The sequence below is a fragment of the Macrotis lagotis genome, chromosome 1 (assembly GCF_037893015.1).
Source record: "Macrotis lagotis isolate mMagLag1 chromosome 1, bilby.v1.9.chrom.fasta, whole genome shotgun sequence".
Lineage (NCBI taxonomy): Eukaryota > Metazoa > Chordata > Mammalia > Peramelemorphia > Peramelidae > Macrotis > Macrotis lagotis.
Window position 1 is genome coordinate 400,078,531 of NC_133658.1, and position 17,656 is coordinate 400,096,186.

Below are 17,656 nucleotides of genomic sequence, written 5' to 3' on the forward strand. Positions count from 1 at the left end.
TGGCCTCCCAGGCAATGAGAATCATGGTGGTCTGGGTCACATACTTAACAGTCCTTTTATCCTTGAATCCTGCCAACATGGTTCCCCTAAGTTTTCTCTTCCATTAACGTAAACACTTCCAATTCCTTCAATCCATCCTCATCCACTATGACGTCAAGTCTCTTCACCATCCTGGTAATCCTACCTTAAATATTTTCCAATTTGTCTATATTCTTTATGAAAGGATAAAAGCCCATAACTGTACACAGTATATCAGAAGTAGCATGACTAAGAAAGAGTATTAAAAAACTATTATTGTTCTCATTCTGAACCCAATGCCTCTCTTTAAAGCAGTCACAGATAATATTAGCATTTTTGACCACCATGTCACACTGTTGACTCACATATTGACCTTATTATTCATAAAACTCTCAAATAGTTTTCACTTAAATTGCCATCTAGCCACATGTCCACCATTTTTACTTTCCTTATGAAGTTGAGTTTTTTAACGCAACTTTACGTTTGTCTCTATACATTTCATCTTATTAAGTTCATTCTATCATGATGACCTGTCCAAAGACCAAGTCTGTCATTCAACATAACAGTAATTCCTTATTGTTTCAAGTCATCTGCAAATATGACTCTCAGTGGCTTACCCACTTAACTGATAAAAAAAAATATTGGACAGTACTAAATCTTGGAGTATTTCACTAAATCCACTAGATCCCTGAAATACTCTACTAAAGACCTTATTGACCCACTAATGATTAATCTTTGTGCTCTAATAACTATTTTAGCAGTGCCAAATCCTTGTAAATAGTACAGTTCTTTCTTCATCTTCTTCATAAGGAAAATATGAGAGATTTTTTTCAAAGGTTTTGGAAAAATTCAAATATTCTAAATTTGGGCCCTGTCTAGTGACCAGTCTAGTCACCCTAACAAAAAAAGAAATGAATACAGTCTAGCATAACCCATTTTCTATGAAGTCATTTAGGACAAGATCACTCTTGCCCTTTTGGGGAGCCTTACCCAGACAACAACCAGCACACCATACAGGATGTGACAAGGGTCCCTGACCTCAAAGCTAGCACCTTTTTGGTGACAGAAGACATTCACATCTGAATGAGTTAAATCCCTGTGGAAGGCAGGATTTGATGAAGGGCCAAAACTGAGGTTCAGGCACTAAGTACAAAAAGACCTCAGAAAATGGAGATCAATGTGTCCTGGAATAGCCAGAGAAGGCTGCAAGGAGGAGCTGAGACTTGGGGTGGACACCAGAGGATGTTCAGTATATAAAAAGATATAAAAGTAGAGGAAGGAAGTATACTCCAGGAAAGAGGGGAAATTATGTGTGTGTCTGTGTGTATCTCAGATCAGAGTTATTGATTCCTAATTCCTTCCCCTTAAAGCACACAAAAATGCAGAAACTAACACATAAACACAGACTCATCAATTCCTCCAAACATGTGCACACATATATCCATATACACCCATACACGTACACATATCCCCAAATACGCATACCTCACACACTTTATAAACACTCAGATACATCATACACACACACACACACACACACACACACACACACACACACACACACAGATAGATGATAGATCTACATGCACAGTTATGAATACAGGTATATATTCACCCATCTGTACAATATAAACTCAAATATATGCACCACACATATTCATATTCACTTACAAGTACAAATTCTTTCAAGGGTGGCTAGGTGGTGCCATAGTACACAGAGCCCTGGGCCTGGAATGAGGAAGACTCATCTTCCTGAGTTCAAATCTGGTCTAAGACATTCACTAGCTATGTGACCCTGGACAAGTCACTTAACCCTATTTACTTCAGTTTTTCTCATCTGTAAAATGAGCTGGAGAAGGAAATGGCAAACCACTTCATATCTCTGGGAAGAAAATTCCAAATGTGATCACAAAGAGTTGAGCATGACTGAAAAAGGACTAAACCAACACTCACATAAATCAATATACTAGAAATACATATCTATAAGCACATCCATATCATAGATATCTTACTCTACTTTTTTAAGATCAGAGTCACAATCATATTGAGACTAATCAATATCAAATAAATCAATATTGTGGGATTGTAGGAATTAACAAAGAATCCATCTTGTGACTCCGTTCTGGAGCTAGCTCAATTCCCTATCTGTTAAATTATGTATCTAGTCAATTTCTGACCTAAAAGACAATTATTCAATTATGGGAATTGTGAGAAAACTTTATTGCATTGTGTGAACCGATCCCTACATAATTCTGATCTATGATACACCTCTACCTGCTGCTTAGCATAAACCCAACCAGAACCAAAAATTAATGCAATTGTAAGTTTGCTCACAATTATAGCAAATCATTTTTATCTGAAAACTGGTCCATATTGCTCAATCAGTTATTGTTTCCTTGTTACTTTAATTGAATTCTTGAAACTTGGGGGGACTGTGACATCTCTTTATTTTATTTCAGAGAATTGTACCTTTTTTTACTTATCCCCCTCCCAACTTGTAAAACCCCTAATCTTTCCTCCAATCAGAAATTCAGTTACCTAATCTTGCAACCTAGTTTAAATCCTGTTAATATTTTAATGCATAAAAATCTGTTTTCCCCTGTATCCAGGGTTCAGTGCCAAGCTAAGGAGTCCTGATCCTAATTTGCTATGCAATTGACATGTATTACTTAATACAGTGATATGCTCAGAAACTCAAAACTTTTTTACCTCAGTCATTTCAGATTTCAGCCATCACATTTCTCCATAACCATCGCCCCCTATCTACACTGTATATCTCACTCTTCCATTTATGTTTCAAGTTTTCAATGGAATACTTCAAGAGGATTTAAAGCTGCTCTGAGAGGAAGCCTATACCACCAGGTCCACCTAACCCCATTGCCCACCTTTGTAACCAAGCCATGGTCTCTAGTTTCAACAGAAGATAACAAAGAGGCTTAGAACTTCTTGAAGGTAAAAAGTTCTACTCAAAGCAGGTTATACCAAACACTTATTTCTTTGGCCTGCCAATTACTTGACCCATAGGGTCAGACTTAAAAAATAAGTCCTTTTCCTGGAACTTATATTTCTGGTTAGACTCTATCAATTCATGCATTTCTGCTGGCAACAGTATTTTTTCCCAACCTAAGAAAGAAAAAAAAGTTGTTTTCTATGTTTGTTATTCATTGAAAACCTTCTATGTGTTCAGTTCATGAAACTGATCAAAAAAATTATTTAAATTGACCTTTGAGTCAATTGAGAAGGGATTGGGGGGGGCGGTTCTTGAGAGTTCTTCAATAAGGTTTCTTTTGGGCAAATGGAGGGTTGGGGGAGAAATGAGAGTGGCTTAGCAAATTAGTACTTTGGGTACACTGCAGAAATAGATGGCAGCAAGACAGTACATTTAAACTCTGATTGCAAAAGGTCAAAAACACCAGCTGGAACACAAGATGCTTGAATTCCAAAGTGCCAGTAAAGGATGTGGTGCAGGACTATTTGTCACTGAGACAGGAAGAAAGATTCCAGAATAGAATGAAACAGGCTACATACATCTGGAAGAGTAGCACGTAGCAATTTTCTTGCAATGTAATAAGCATCCCCTTCATCTCAAATACAACATCAGGCTTAAACTTAGTCTCCAAAGTTGATTCTTGGGCAAAATGTTGGTTAGTTTATTTTTTAATTTCTTTTATAAAAATATCTCTTACAAAAAATATCTTTTACAAAATAACTTCCAGATGCAGTGATTATAAAAAAAAAATTCACCTTTCTACCAAGGTTCCCTTCTCCCCTAGGATTTTCATGGTATGACTTGATTCATTAGTGAACTTAGGATGTTCATTTATTGCCTTTCAGGGGAAGCATAAATCATCTTTTTGATAATTCTAAAATTATTTTGCTTGGAATCCAAATCAAAACTCATTGATCTATAAAACAGACCTTTAACTTTTTTGTGTCATAGATGTCTTTGGCAGTCTGGTGGAGATTAAAAACTCCTTCTTTAAATAATGTTTTTAAATGTACAAAATAAAATACATGAAACCCACTGAAACATAGATATTAAAATATTTTTTAAGAAAAATTTCACAGACCTCAAATGAAGAACCCCTGGGAGTCTGTAGTTTTCAGAAGCCACCACTGCCTCCTTTTTGACAACTGGGGCATTTCTTCATTTGGAACTTTCTGGCACCCTGCCCATCACCTAGGGTTCCTCAAAGATAACTGAGAGATCTGAGTTTAAATATGTCCTCAGAAATTTATTAGCTGTGTTACCCTGGACAAGTCATTTAACCTCTCTTTATTTTATTTTTCAAATCTGTAAAATCAGGATAATAACAGCACCTACCTCCCAGGGTTTTTATAAGATTCATATGAAAAGGGGGGTGACTAGGTGGTGCAGTGGATAAAGCACCGGCTCTGGGGTCAGGAGTACCTGTGTTCAAATCCGGTCTCAGACACATAATAATTACCTAGCTATGTGGCCTTGGGCAAGCTACTTAACTCCATTTGCCTTGCAAAAACCTAAAAAAAAGATTCATATGAAAAAATAACTGCAAAGCACTTATCACTTTGTTACATAAATGTTTGTTGTTGCTGTTGTTGTCATCACATTATCTCTCTTCTGCATCCCCTACCAGAAGTTCCAACAACAACAAAAATTGACTGAATGCCTCCTGTATGATAATACTATGCTGGGCACTGGGAAAGATCCAAAATTCAAGTAAAACAGAGGCTTTGCTTTCAAGGATTCTATGATAAATTCATTAAAAGGTTATGGAAGCAAAGAATCATCAAATGTCCAAATGAGAAAGGACCCCCGAGGCTATCTAGTCCAACATAAACTTGAAGTTCACGTAAAACAAATAACTATGTGAGATCTAAGGCAGAAAACTGTTATAAAATGAAGGAATCAAAAAAAAGGTTTATAGAGAGAGTGGTATTTGAGTTGGAATTGAATGAATGGGTCAAGGCAGCTAGGGGGCCCAGTGGATAGAGTAGTGCATTTGGAGTCAGAAAAACTTAAGTGTTTTAGGCACTTAGCTAAGTGATCCTGGGAAAGTCATTTAATCTCTCTCAGCCTCTGTTTCCTCATCTATAAAATGAAGATAATAATGGCATATACTCATGCTCTTATTTTAAGTATAAAATTATATATTATATGTAAGGTACTAAGCAAATCTTAAGGTCCTGTGTAAATGTAATCTATTATTAGCTCTAAAGGTTGACTAAGTGCACAGTGGATAGAACACTGGGTCTGCTGCCAAAAAGACTCATTCATCTTCCTGAGTTCAAATCTAACCTCAGACACTTACTAGCTATATGTCCCTGGGCAAGTCTCTTAATCTTATTTGCCTCAGTTTCCTCATCTGCAAAATGAACTGAAGAAGGAAATGGCAAACCACTTCAGAATCTGTATCAAGAAAACCCCAAATGGCATCACAGAGTCAGACAAGACTGAAACAATTGAACAACATCAACAATATTAGTTATCAGGAATAAATAGGTGAAGAGGGAGAGGAAAGGGAAGCTGGGTATATGATCAGGGAGCAAAAGTTAAGATCATGAGATCGGAGATATAAAGCTGGAAGGTAGTCCAACAAGCCTTCCCCTCCCCCATTTTATAATTCACAAAACAGAGGCCCAGTGATGTTTAGTGATTTGCCCAAGATCAAACACTGTGTAAGTGACAGAACCAAGATTTGATTCCCTGTTACAGCTATAGAAATTACACAATTTTCCCACTATATTCAACTGCCTCAGTTTGTTTTAATTTGTTGTTTTGTTTTTGCAAGGCTATGAGGTTAAGTGACTTGCCTGAAGGTCATACAGCTAGTAAGTATTAAGTACCTGAGGTCATATTTGAACTCAGGTCCTCCTGATTCCAAGGCTGGTGCTCTATCCACTGTACTACCTAACTGCCCCACAACTGCCTCAATTTGGCTCCAGTACTGTGAGATATAGCTGGTAGGACAAAGTGATAAAATATTGGAGGGCAGAATGGAAGGGAAGGTCTGAGGAGAGTGAATATCACAAAAGAAAAAAACTTCTATCAGAATAAGAATTAGGGAATAATACTCCTATGGGAGCAGGCAATAGGGAGTCACTGAAGATTGTTAAGCAAAATTTAAGAGTAGCACAAGAAATATGATTCTGTGAGAGAAAGGAAAAATAAAATGAGTGAAAATGAAGTGAAGGTAGAAAGACCTATTTAGAGGATCTTGCACCAATCTAAGCAAGCAGGATCGATCAAAGACTTTAGAAGAAGGGTCCATTTGATTGGTTCAATTACTCTAGTCATAGATCTGAGCCTAGTCACAAAGGGCAAGGGCCAGGGAAATGAACATAAATTAATTTTAAAAGCTCAATGAGTTGAATTCTCAGTGCAGCCTAAGCAGGTCATAGCTTCCCCCAAGGAGCCTCAAGAATTCAAATAAAATGATCCAATCCATATTTCCAGCAGAACTCTCCTCCTCCCACTTTGGTGCCTGCAATGGCAAAGTCAGAGAGGCCAAAAATCCAATGCCGTCATTGGGTGTGGGAACACAAGACCAAAGAGCCATTTCCCCAAAATCCCTACCTTCAGACATGGGCTGGTCCTCCAGTCTGCCCCTGTTTTGCCCTGCTTATTCAAAAAGGGAAGAATATGGTCTGCTCTCTCCATTATGCATAATCATTATTTAAAACAAGAACATTTAATAATGACAACAACTAGAATTTTGTAGTGCTTTAAAATTTACAAAGTACTTCACCTGTTGTCTCATTTAAGCCTCACAATATCCCTGTGAGATAGGTTCTATGATATCTTCATTTTACAGAGGAAGAAACTGAAGCTGAAAGCAGTCAGAGAATCATCCATATTTATACAGCCAGTAGATATGTCTCAGGCAAGATCTGAACTCAGATCTTCTGGACTCCATATCCAACATTATACTGCTAAAACCATCTATTTTCCTGGCACAGAATTAGATTTTTACTCCAGTTTAGTCATTGACATGTGGGTAACCCTATACAAACAATTTCCCTTTCTGGTACTTTCATGTCCCTCCTGGTCCCCAGTTTGTCCTAGCAGGTAGAGAAGGAAACTGAGAAGAGAATGAGGCTTGAGCTTATAGGATCACAGATTTAGAGCTAGAAGATTATGGAGATCCATCCTCTTGCTCCAGAAAAGAGAATTCTCATGCTCCTCAGTACAGAATATCTTGAAACCTGGAGTCAGAAACTAAGACATTGGAGGTTCACTGTTCTACTTTGAAGAAACATGTATGTATTGCTGACAATGCTTTCTCATTTGGGCTTGTCAATTGGCCAACAGTTGTACCGATGATGAAGCTTTCAAGGACATGAACTGTGATTCACTGAGTGTTGAAAGAGTGCTCCATAGAGCTGAAAGGAGACTGAAGTCCTGATGCCCTGCATAAGACCTTTAGTTAGATTACAGTGGAAGTAATCCCAATAGAATGCAATTTTTAAAAAGTCCTCCTAAGACATGAAGCTTTGACACCAAGTATAGATCTTTGGATATCAAGTTAGAAGGACACTTAGTGATAAATTCATCCAACCACCTCATTTACTAGATAAAGAATCTCTGCTCTCATAGAGGTTTCCAACTTCCCTGGGTTCACACAGGTCAATAAACAGCAGTAAGAATTTTTACCTAGACCCATTGGTTCCTTCCCCTTTCCCTTCTAAGTCTGTGTTCTTACAGACTTAAGAGGATCTTAGAGATCTATTCCAACAAGGATAAAAAGACAGAAAAGGAAGAACCCAATTTTGGGAATAGAAACTAAAGTCCTGAACTCAGGACTCACTAGTTCTCCTGTTTCAGAGCTTGAGAAGGATAGTACAGGTTAAACAGTGCTGGTTATGGGCTGTGGTGGACTCTATCTGGCCTGGAAACAGATAGGCAGGGCTAAACAATTTCTGGCAATGGTTCAGAAGAAAGGTGGACAGTTTTCAGGCTGGCAGACTTGGCAAAAGCTCCTCTGTTCTAATTCCTTCAGATTATCTTGAAATTAGCATGATGCCAGCTCCCCATGAGGTTTGAGGCCAGTCTAGGGTGGGGGGATGTCCATACCATATACTGTCTGACCTGCTGCAAGGCAGAGGAACCCAGAGAGGCTAGAAGACAAATGGGGTAAACCTAGGTGACCCTCTTCCCACTCTTCCAGTAGTAGCGTAGTAACACTCTCCTTAGCCAGATGAATCCATCCCAGGATGAGCACCAAGGCAAATGGAAGAAGGGAGGTGGTTTAATTTAAAAGCAAATATAAGGAAAGATCCAAAAAGCATGAGAGCTCATTTCAGAGTCCAGTAATTAATTAAATCACAGCTGTTCATGATTTACAAGTCATAAGATTATATTGCCTTAGGTTCAATACCTATGCATGTTTGAGAGTAAAAATACCTTCCAGAATGACAGACAAAAGGTTCAATACTTCTAGCAAAGAGTTGAACCTCTGACAGACTGTGAAGATCAGGTCTTTTCTGTCCAAATATATGAGAAACACCATAGGTGGTAATCTAAGCTGAGCAGTCTCTGGTCCACAAATTCCTGTCTAATGTTTCCAGAGTCCTTTATTACAGAGCACAGCTAGCTATCTCTCCCTCACTGAAACACAAGTGTACATAGACATACAGATTAGTGCATGCATATATACCCATATACATGCACTCATATGCACACACCAACTATTCACACAAGCATGATTTTTCAAAATATGATATGTGTGGATTTTCTTTCTGTCCTTCAGAAAGCAAAGAAAAAAATCTAGACCATATGCATGACCATGGGAAAGTGAGTTGACCTCACTGAACAGTTTGCTGACCAACAAAATTGGAGAAAACAGAGAGGGCAATATTTGTACTACCTAACTTACAGGTTATGAAGAAAATTTTTTGTAAACCTTAAATAGTGACAAAAATGTGACTTATTATTGTTTATAGTCATTTTAATAATACTATTACCCAGTAGTCTAGAAGTGTTAGATATGGAAGCCCAAGGCAAGGAAACATTATTGAAGGATGTGATTGGAGGCTATCTGTCACAAGATGCAGTTTTCTACCTCAGCAATGGGGAAGAGACAGAGCTCATACATTTAGTTTAGTATGAATTCTATCCCAGGTCTTCTTGGTCTTCAACATCAATTGGACAGTATTAAGGGTGCTTACAACATGCATGGGCTCTCTAGAACCAGGGCAATGCCCTCTATGCCCTTCTTTTCTGCCAAGTCCTGCTGATTCAGTCAATTCTGGATCCACCATATTTTGAAGTGAATCTATCTTTCAAGTCTTCCAGCCAATGACTCTCTCTATATATCTTCCACTTTAGTCCAACTATTCACCAGTTCCCAGATACATTCTGGATTTTTTTCACTTCCACAACTTTGCCCATACTGTTTCCTCTTATTGAGAAGACATCGCATGCATCTTCATCTGTTAAAATCAGTCATGAAGTTTTTGGAGATCTCCCTGAAAGAAAGTGAGTTCTTATTCTTTTGGATTCCACACCATCCCCTAGCAATAAATGACTTGCCTTTCTCTTTCTCTCTGGCGCTTACTGAATTCTGCTTCATATTGTAGTTAAGTGTTTCTGTGTTTTTCCTCCATTCAACTATAAAGTCCATGATTGTAGTTTTTCATCCTTACCTGGTGGGGCACAGAGCCTGAAAAAAAAATGCTTGCAGAAAGAATAAATACATGATTGAGGGCAGAAAGCATTCTGTTGTTACTATCCTTAATCAAGAATGAAGGCATATGTGTATACATATGCCAGGAAGAATTTGGTGCTGGTTACTATCAACATCTTTACCCAGTCCTGACCCTTGTCAAAATGGAAAAACCTGAACTTTGTCATTCTTATTTTCACCTGCCCTGATTTCTAGCCATTTCCTCCTAATAATCCTTAGAATATCTTCTATGAGGAACAAATAAGAAAGAACATCTAAGTGTGAGTGATAAATATATTCTCCCTGAATAGTTAATGATCCTTATCTTTCCTAAAGAGGTTCACATTTTACAAGACTAGAAAAGGGCAATATTACTTAACCCAAAGGAATAAAATGTTAATGTCGTAATCAACTAAAGTGTCTTAAGAATAGGTAACAATCTGAAGTAAACCATTCAAAAAAATCCCCCTCATTGAAAAATAATTAAAAGTTTACTTAAAATAAAATTTATATCCCCTCAAATCTGGGTTCCCAGGGTAATCATTTCCTTTGCTGTTGGGTAAATATACTACCGCCACTGGGAGAGATCTCTGGTCCTTCCAGAGGGTCCCTTACTTCACACAAGAGAGATGTCTGTAAAAGCAGGTCATACTGGTTCCTCATTTATAAAATAAAATTTTTCCAAATGACCTCTAAGGCTTTCTCAGTCCTAAATCTATGCTGTTGTGATGGTTGGCATAAGCCTGATACCATCACCACAGAAGGCAGCTCACAAACTGTGAACAAAGGACACATGCCCTAGACTATTACACAGTCCTCCAAGTGCATATGCTCTTCCCACTAATTATGTTCACATTTCCAACTCTAAGCCTGTTGTCTTTTCCCCAAGTGTTTGCCTATCTTATGTAGAAAAGCCCAAGCATTCAGCACCATGCCACTCTGTCACCACAGACACCAAAATATTATTCCATGTGGGAATACCAGAACCCTGAGCCAGCCACAAGTCTCCAGGTTCCAAGACTAGGAGAACATATCCACCAAAGCTAGTCCCAATAAACTCTCCATAGCTCCACAATCCAGGTGTGATCATTCTTCTTCTAGGGGTTTCTAAACCACCATTCCATCACTCTGTCTGAACATTCAGGACCTTTTCTTCACATAAGGGCAATGACTATGAATGGCCTCAGATACTCTTTCTTATATCCCCTTCCGAATTCACCATTCTATATGCCATGAAAAGCATACCCAGTGGCCATCAGGTCATGTCATGATCACAAGCATCATAATGACCTGACCCTCTCTTACTGCGAGGCTAGAGGAAGGCTGGTACTAATTGATAGTTGCCAATAATTGCATGAATGCTCCATTCCCCACCACCATCATCACCACAGAAGGCAGCTCACAAACTGTGAACCAACCACCACCTCCACCACCATTCACCACCAACTTCACCACCCTCACCACCAACTTCACCACCACCATCACATCAATACCACCACCTCCACCACCACTACTGGATGCCTTCCCTTAACGATTTATAGTCTTATCTATAAGTGGCCTGAGAACAGGGACTTGTCTTACCAAAACATTACAACTCTCCCAGCACCAAGCAGAGTGATCTAAAAACAAGACACTTAAGAAATGATCAACAAATGAATAAAATGATCAACCTCTCACTATCTTTCTCACATGAACTCAGTTCTGTTGACCCACTTTCACCAGACATACTCTGAACTGATTGAACCACATTCTTGATTTTCAGATTCTTAAGTGGGGTTGGCAGTGAGAAGAAAAAGGGGAAGAAGTGTTCTGTGAGTAGATTTCAGGCCTTTGCCTCTGTGTCAGCTATGTACAGTTTTGAGAATGGACCCATAACCCTAACCTCATTGACACCATGCTCTAACCACCACTCTATCTCAATCTCAAATCTGTAAAGTGAAAGGAAAGAAAGCAGGGAAAGGACATCTACAACACCCCATAACCCAACTTTCACCTCTCTAAGAGGCTATAGATTGGTACTCTGCCTCCTCTTACTACTACTTCAGGATTCAGGGTTTGAGAGAAAGAACTATTCCTCTCTGTCCAAGATCACTTTTCAAGGCAAATAATATAATTTTGAGATGCATGTTTCCCAGATGTTTGCTACAGACCAATGCAGCTGTTTACCCTCAAAGACATCATCTTTTCCTACTGCCCTGGGCCTCCCACTCTGTTTTTCTTTAGATGGATTTCACATGTGGCAGCAACTTAATGGATGATAAGACACTTTCCTGCAGAAGAAGTCAGGATGAGGGACCCACAGGTCATTTGAATTTTCTGGCTGAAAAGTTTTCTGGACAGAGGACAGGATACTGACTCAACAGCCATGTTAAAAGCTGGCCTCTTCCCCTATACATTCCTGTACATTTGCACCATTTCAGGTTATTCAGTCAAAGGTTCTAAAGGAGGAAAAAACTTTATAAGATTACAGAAACAGAAGAGTCCCCAGAAGGGAAGGGAAAAGGAATAAACATTTATTAAGAGCTTAGTACAAACCAAACACCATGCTTAGCACTTTACAAAAATTATTTTCTTTGATCTTCAAAAGAATCCTGAAAGACAAGGGCTATGTTATCTCCATTTTACCTTGGGGGGAAATTGAGGCAGGGAGTGATTAAGTGATTTGCCCAGGATCATACAGCTAGTAAGTGTCAGTAGTTAGATTTAGACTCAAGACTTCCAACCTTGGCCCATTTTCTGAGGCAGAGTCCAGAGCTTTGAGGCTTCCTTGTCTTTTCCATTCCCCATCCAAGACATCTACATCTACTACAAAAGCCAACTTCTGGGTCTCCAGCAAGGTCTCTCTGAGCGAGGCCACTGGGGCTGACTACTGAGTACCGAGGCCACAGATGGGGACCTGCTGCACTCTGGACACCTGGGCAAAGGCCAGGCTAGCCTGGCCTCCAGCTCCTTCCCTTCCCTTCCCTCCCCAGCTTGCTCTGTTGCCTCCTCTCCGAAGCTGAGCTCAGCAGAGCACACGAGAGACATTTTTTCCTACAACAATCTGCTCCTTGGCACAGCCTCAGAATACTTTGCTGCCACGTCTTACTTGAAAATGGGAGGTTGCCAAGAATGAGATAAGTGCGGATGGTCGGGGCCAGGGAACACGAGGAGAAAGGCTTCTTGGGAGCCAATTACAGGCTGAAACACACACCACTTTTTTTCCCCTTTTCTTTTTTAAACAAGAGTAAATTTGTTGATCTTTAGTCAGAGCCTCAGGAACATGAAATTCGCCTTCTTCACTTCAGATGTCTCTGCCATTCTGCTGAGAAAAACAAGCCTGCTCCACCATGTGGGGCTGAGCAAAATAATTCAAATCAATTCGACAAACATTTATTATAATTATTTGTACTGCCATCACATCTGGTAAAAATACTGCATACTACTCAAAATGCTTTTACAATTATTGTTTTGTCCTTTCTTCACAGAAGCTCTGGAATGGAGGTAGGGAAAGGATTATAATAAGACCAATAAGAATCTTAGTTCTCAAGGACTGTAAGCTCCTTGAGGGCAGGTCCTGTCTCATTTTTTGCATGTAGAGTCAAAGTCCTACATAATGCTAGTATCACTCAATCAACCAAGACATATTTATTAAACATTTACTATGTAGCAGGGATACAAATACAAAAAAATGAAATATACTTAAATTCTTGTTGACTAAATGACTAATTGACTATGATGGGAAAGGGATAGTGCAAGTATTATTAATTCTTTTGGGGGGGGGGAGTATAGTCAGATCTGAAATTTCCTTCCTTCCTTCAAGGAAGACTAGGCTGTAACCTATAGTCCTAAAGATTTGCCTAGGCGCACTGAGAGGTCAAGTGATTTGCCCGAAGTCGCAAAGCTAATATTTCTCAAAAGGAAGACTCAAAGTCTGAACTTCCTGACTTCATGGATGAACCTTTCTCTAATAAACCATCACTGGCTTCTGTTTTATAGATGAGAGAACTGAGTCTCAAAGAGGTCATAGCAAGGATCAATACCATAGCTTGAACCTACGTCAACCTACATTTGGAGGAAGGAGGGTTTTATATTATTTTTTATATTTCTTGAGAAGAAAAGTTATTTCCCTAAGTTTATATAATAAAGCCCAAATCTCTTCGAAAAGAGATTTGAAAATTTCTCTTTACCACAATATTCTCAAGTGGTACTGACCGAGAGAGAGAGAGAGAGAGAGAGAGAGAGAGAGAGAGAGCGAGCCTTGTTCTGTTCCACTCTGGGATGTCTCTTCTGCACCTGCAGGGCTGGAAGCGCTTGCTTTCTTTATATGGGGCTCTCTCAGAACTTTGTACTTTTCTAATTTGTTCAACAAGCATTTCTTAAGTATTTCCTGTAACTGAGACCCTGGGCTGGGGTATAGAGTAAGGCTATCTATATGTGTGCCCTTGGCCAAGATAGACATCCTCTTGGAGCCTCAGCTGCAGCATTTATAAAATAAGAAAGTTAGAATAGATTACAAGTTTGCGAATTTGGAGCTACAAGAGCACCCAGAAGCCATATTTAGTCCAGCTCCTTCATTTTATAAATGAGGAAACTGAGGCTGAAAGAGATTAAGTGAAAACTGTGTGACATAGTAAATAGAATTGCAGAATTAGAGTCAGAAGACTAACTCAAATTCCATCTCAGACTCTTTTTAGCTATATAAAGCTGGGCTTAATTTAAATTAGTCACTTAATTTCTCTCAGCCCCAGTTTCCTCATCTGTAAAATGGAGAGAATAATAACACCTAACTTTGTTCTGAGGCTCAAATGAGATAACCTATGTAAAGTGCTTTGTGAATCTTAAGGATTCTTACTATCATTCTTTGATTTGTCCAAGATCACAAAGATTTCAAAGTGATAGAGGCAAGATGACCTCTGAGTTACCTCCCAGCCTTAAAATTTTTCAGCTGGATCCTAAACTATAACTAGCAATTCTGGTGCCTGTGCCAAGTACTTCCAGAAACATCCCAGAATAATCAAGAAAGGCACCCCCAAAGACTAATTCAGTGAAGTCAAGTGTCTTGATAGTGGGGGGAAAGGAGAGGGATGGGGGGAGCGGACCTTATAAAAAGCCCCAGAGGGAAAAAAATAATTTTTTTAAAAAAAGCCACAGAGGGGCTTACTAAGGATACTTAGAGGTCTCTACTAGAAACATCTCCAGGTGAAAGAAAAGGATGGAGGCAGGTCAAGGAAAATTTCAGAATGCCACTGTGATATGGGTGGTTTTCAAAGGGGCCTCTCATATCTTTTTTGTCTCCATCTGTTTTGGGAGAGATTGGAACAATAGTCTACAGTCTTCTCCCAGTAGGTACAGTCAAACCAGGGGAAAGGCAATCTACTTCTCAAAGTGAGAGTAGCCTCCTCCAATGGCATAGCTAATATTTCATTCCCAGGAGGGGCAGAATGGGAGGAATGGTGGTTGGTGGAGGAGGATGACTATTAGAGACACCCTGGATCTCAGTCTACATGGAGAATATGCCAACTATGGTAGGTAGAGCTGGTACTGCTGGAGAAAGAAGTCCAGAACCTGATGCCAGTAGCTCAAGTAGGAGAGCAAGATGGCACTGTGAGACATAGAGCCAGTAGTCCTGTTGAATGGAGAAGGTAAGCCCTAAGGTTGTCAATTATACACCCAACCCATTCCAACAACTCTTTAAATTGGTGGACTTTAAAGCAAAGCCTCAGACACTCTACTCTGGTTATACTTTGGTTCACAGCATAAATATCTTCTTTTCAGCATATTCTAGCCCAAGGCTCTTCACCCAGGGAATAGAGAATCAAGTCTCTCTAGATTGAAGTCAGGGTTTAGCTATTTTTGAGCCAGTGACTTTGTTATCCAATGATAACTGCACATAAGATCAGAGAGAAATATTTCTAAACATACACTCAAGTGAAGCCCTGTACCTTTCTGTCCATGGAAAGTGGACCAATACATTCAATGCATTAATACACCACGATGGCAAGATGCAAGACAGCTTTGAAACAAATGTACTGAATTGATTATACATTTTTTAAAAAAATCAAGTTGTATGTAAAAGAGAATTGTGACTTCATGTGCAATCCTTGCTTTCTCTTTTCTATATATGTAAGTTCTTATCTTGGTATTTGTCAAGTTCAAAATAAGAAACAAAATTATTACAAAAACATATTGGGATTGTACCATCAAAATACAGTGGCCTAGAAGAAGAAGAACAGCAAGATTAAAGAAAGTAGAGGGAGTTATGGTGCTCATAGTTAAGCATTTCAACTGACAGGAAGTCTAAATGTAACTTTGTGCTAAAAAGCGCTTCTCCCAGGATCCACGCAGATATAGTAAGATCTTCTCAGGGTAACCTCTCCCTCCCCTGGTTCCTCTGGGATTGGGCAGGACATAAAGGAATAAATATCCTCCCAAGGACAGCATGTTACATTGGAAGGAGTACTAGATTTGAGGCAGAGGATATGGGTTCAAATTCTGGTAGTGTCCCATTACAATCTCTAGAACCTTAGCCAAATCATTTACTTTTCTACACCTCAAATGCTCAGATATAAAATGCAAAGGGAGAAGAGGACAGAAGAGATGACAGTTAAAGTCACTTTAAGATCTAAATCTATGATATATGATAAGTGATTTCATATATGAAATATAACATATGATTTCCCCCATATATTCATATATGATATATGGTTTCCCCCCCCCACAAGCCTAGGAGATCAGGCTATAGAACCAAGAGTATACTATTCCAGTGAAAGATTTCATTACTAAACCAACCATCTGGTCTTCTTGGATATGAGCCATAGCATAAGAAACCAGCAACTCAGAACCTGGTAACTAGGTGAGGGTAGGATACTTCTACTTTTACTTCTCTATAAGGGAAACAGCATTATTCTGGTAAAGGATATGTGACCAGGGAATGGTATATATCACAGAAAAATATCCACTAAGAATTCAGTTTGCCTACCATGTTCCAAACAGAATCTTTGCTGTTCCCAAGGTTAACAGCATCATGTATTATCTCACTTAAGTTTCCTAGTCACCTTCAGACCTACAGACTACTGACTGATTTGCAAATAAATCAAAATGAAAGAGCAACATCCCTCCATGGAGCTGTCAATGGGATGAGACCTGACCTGGATGACGGAAGAGTCAGGGGAGAGTCTTTAGTTCTATTTACTTGTTGAGTGACTCTGGTGCCCCACTGATATGGGAGGGAACCATATCCAAAAGGCCAAGGACTCCCACAGCATCCAGACCTTCACCAAAACTCCTGTTCCCTATCAAACAGTCAATTGAATGAAAATAGTTTGGAAATGGCAATGAGAAAAATGTCTTTAAACATTTGATGCAAGTCATGTCATCATTCATTTGATCGAATGATCAATTAATTTGATTGAATCATTGAATCATTCTTCTTCGATTATGAAAGACAACAATAACAACCACTAACTGAGTGACTCCAGGCCAGATGTTTGATTTCTCTGAACTTTTGTCTACAGAATATTCCCCATTTCTAAAATGGAGATGATGAAGCCAGACTCATCCTGCCCATCTCACAGAGCTCTCATGAGGGAATTCCTCTGTAAACAGTGAGAAGTCATCGACACAGAAGAGATTTTGATCTTTAGTCAAAGTCACATAGAAGTCTTTCTCTGATGTCTCCTCATGACAGAGAGCAGCCTGTGGGTTCTCCAAAGCTTTGTCAGTGGGGCACAAGCTACAGTAGCTCTGACCGCCCTGAAAAAGCTTGGAGATCAGGCCCGGTGACAGACTGTGCCTGCTGTCCGAGAAACCAGTCTGGCCAAATGGGAAGAGGTTCATGGCCAGGAGGCTGACCACCAGGTGATGAAATTTTTTGGCCACAGTGACCCATGAAACACAGATAGAAAATCACAAACCAGGCTTAGTCTTGTGTCAGTTCCACCTCAATAGTAGCAGAGGCAGAGTGGCAGAAAAGCAAATAGGGAATAATAAGAATACCCCCAATTCTTAGACCA

At 39.3% G+C, this 17,656-nt stretch overlaps 1 protein-coding gene across 1 annotated transcript in view; it reads right to left on the reverse strand.

The window, feature by feature from the left end:
- ADAMTS2 (ADAM metallopeptidase with thrombospondin type 1 motif 2) overlaps nt 1-17,656 on the reverse strand; it is a 478,959-nt gene that overhangs the window by 404,986 nt on the left and 56,317 nt on the right. The gene's annotated exons all lie outside the window — the stretch shown is intronic.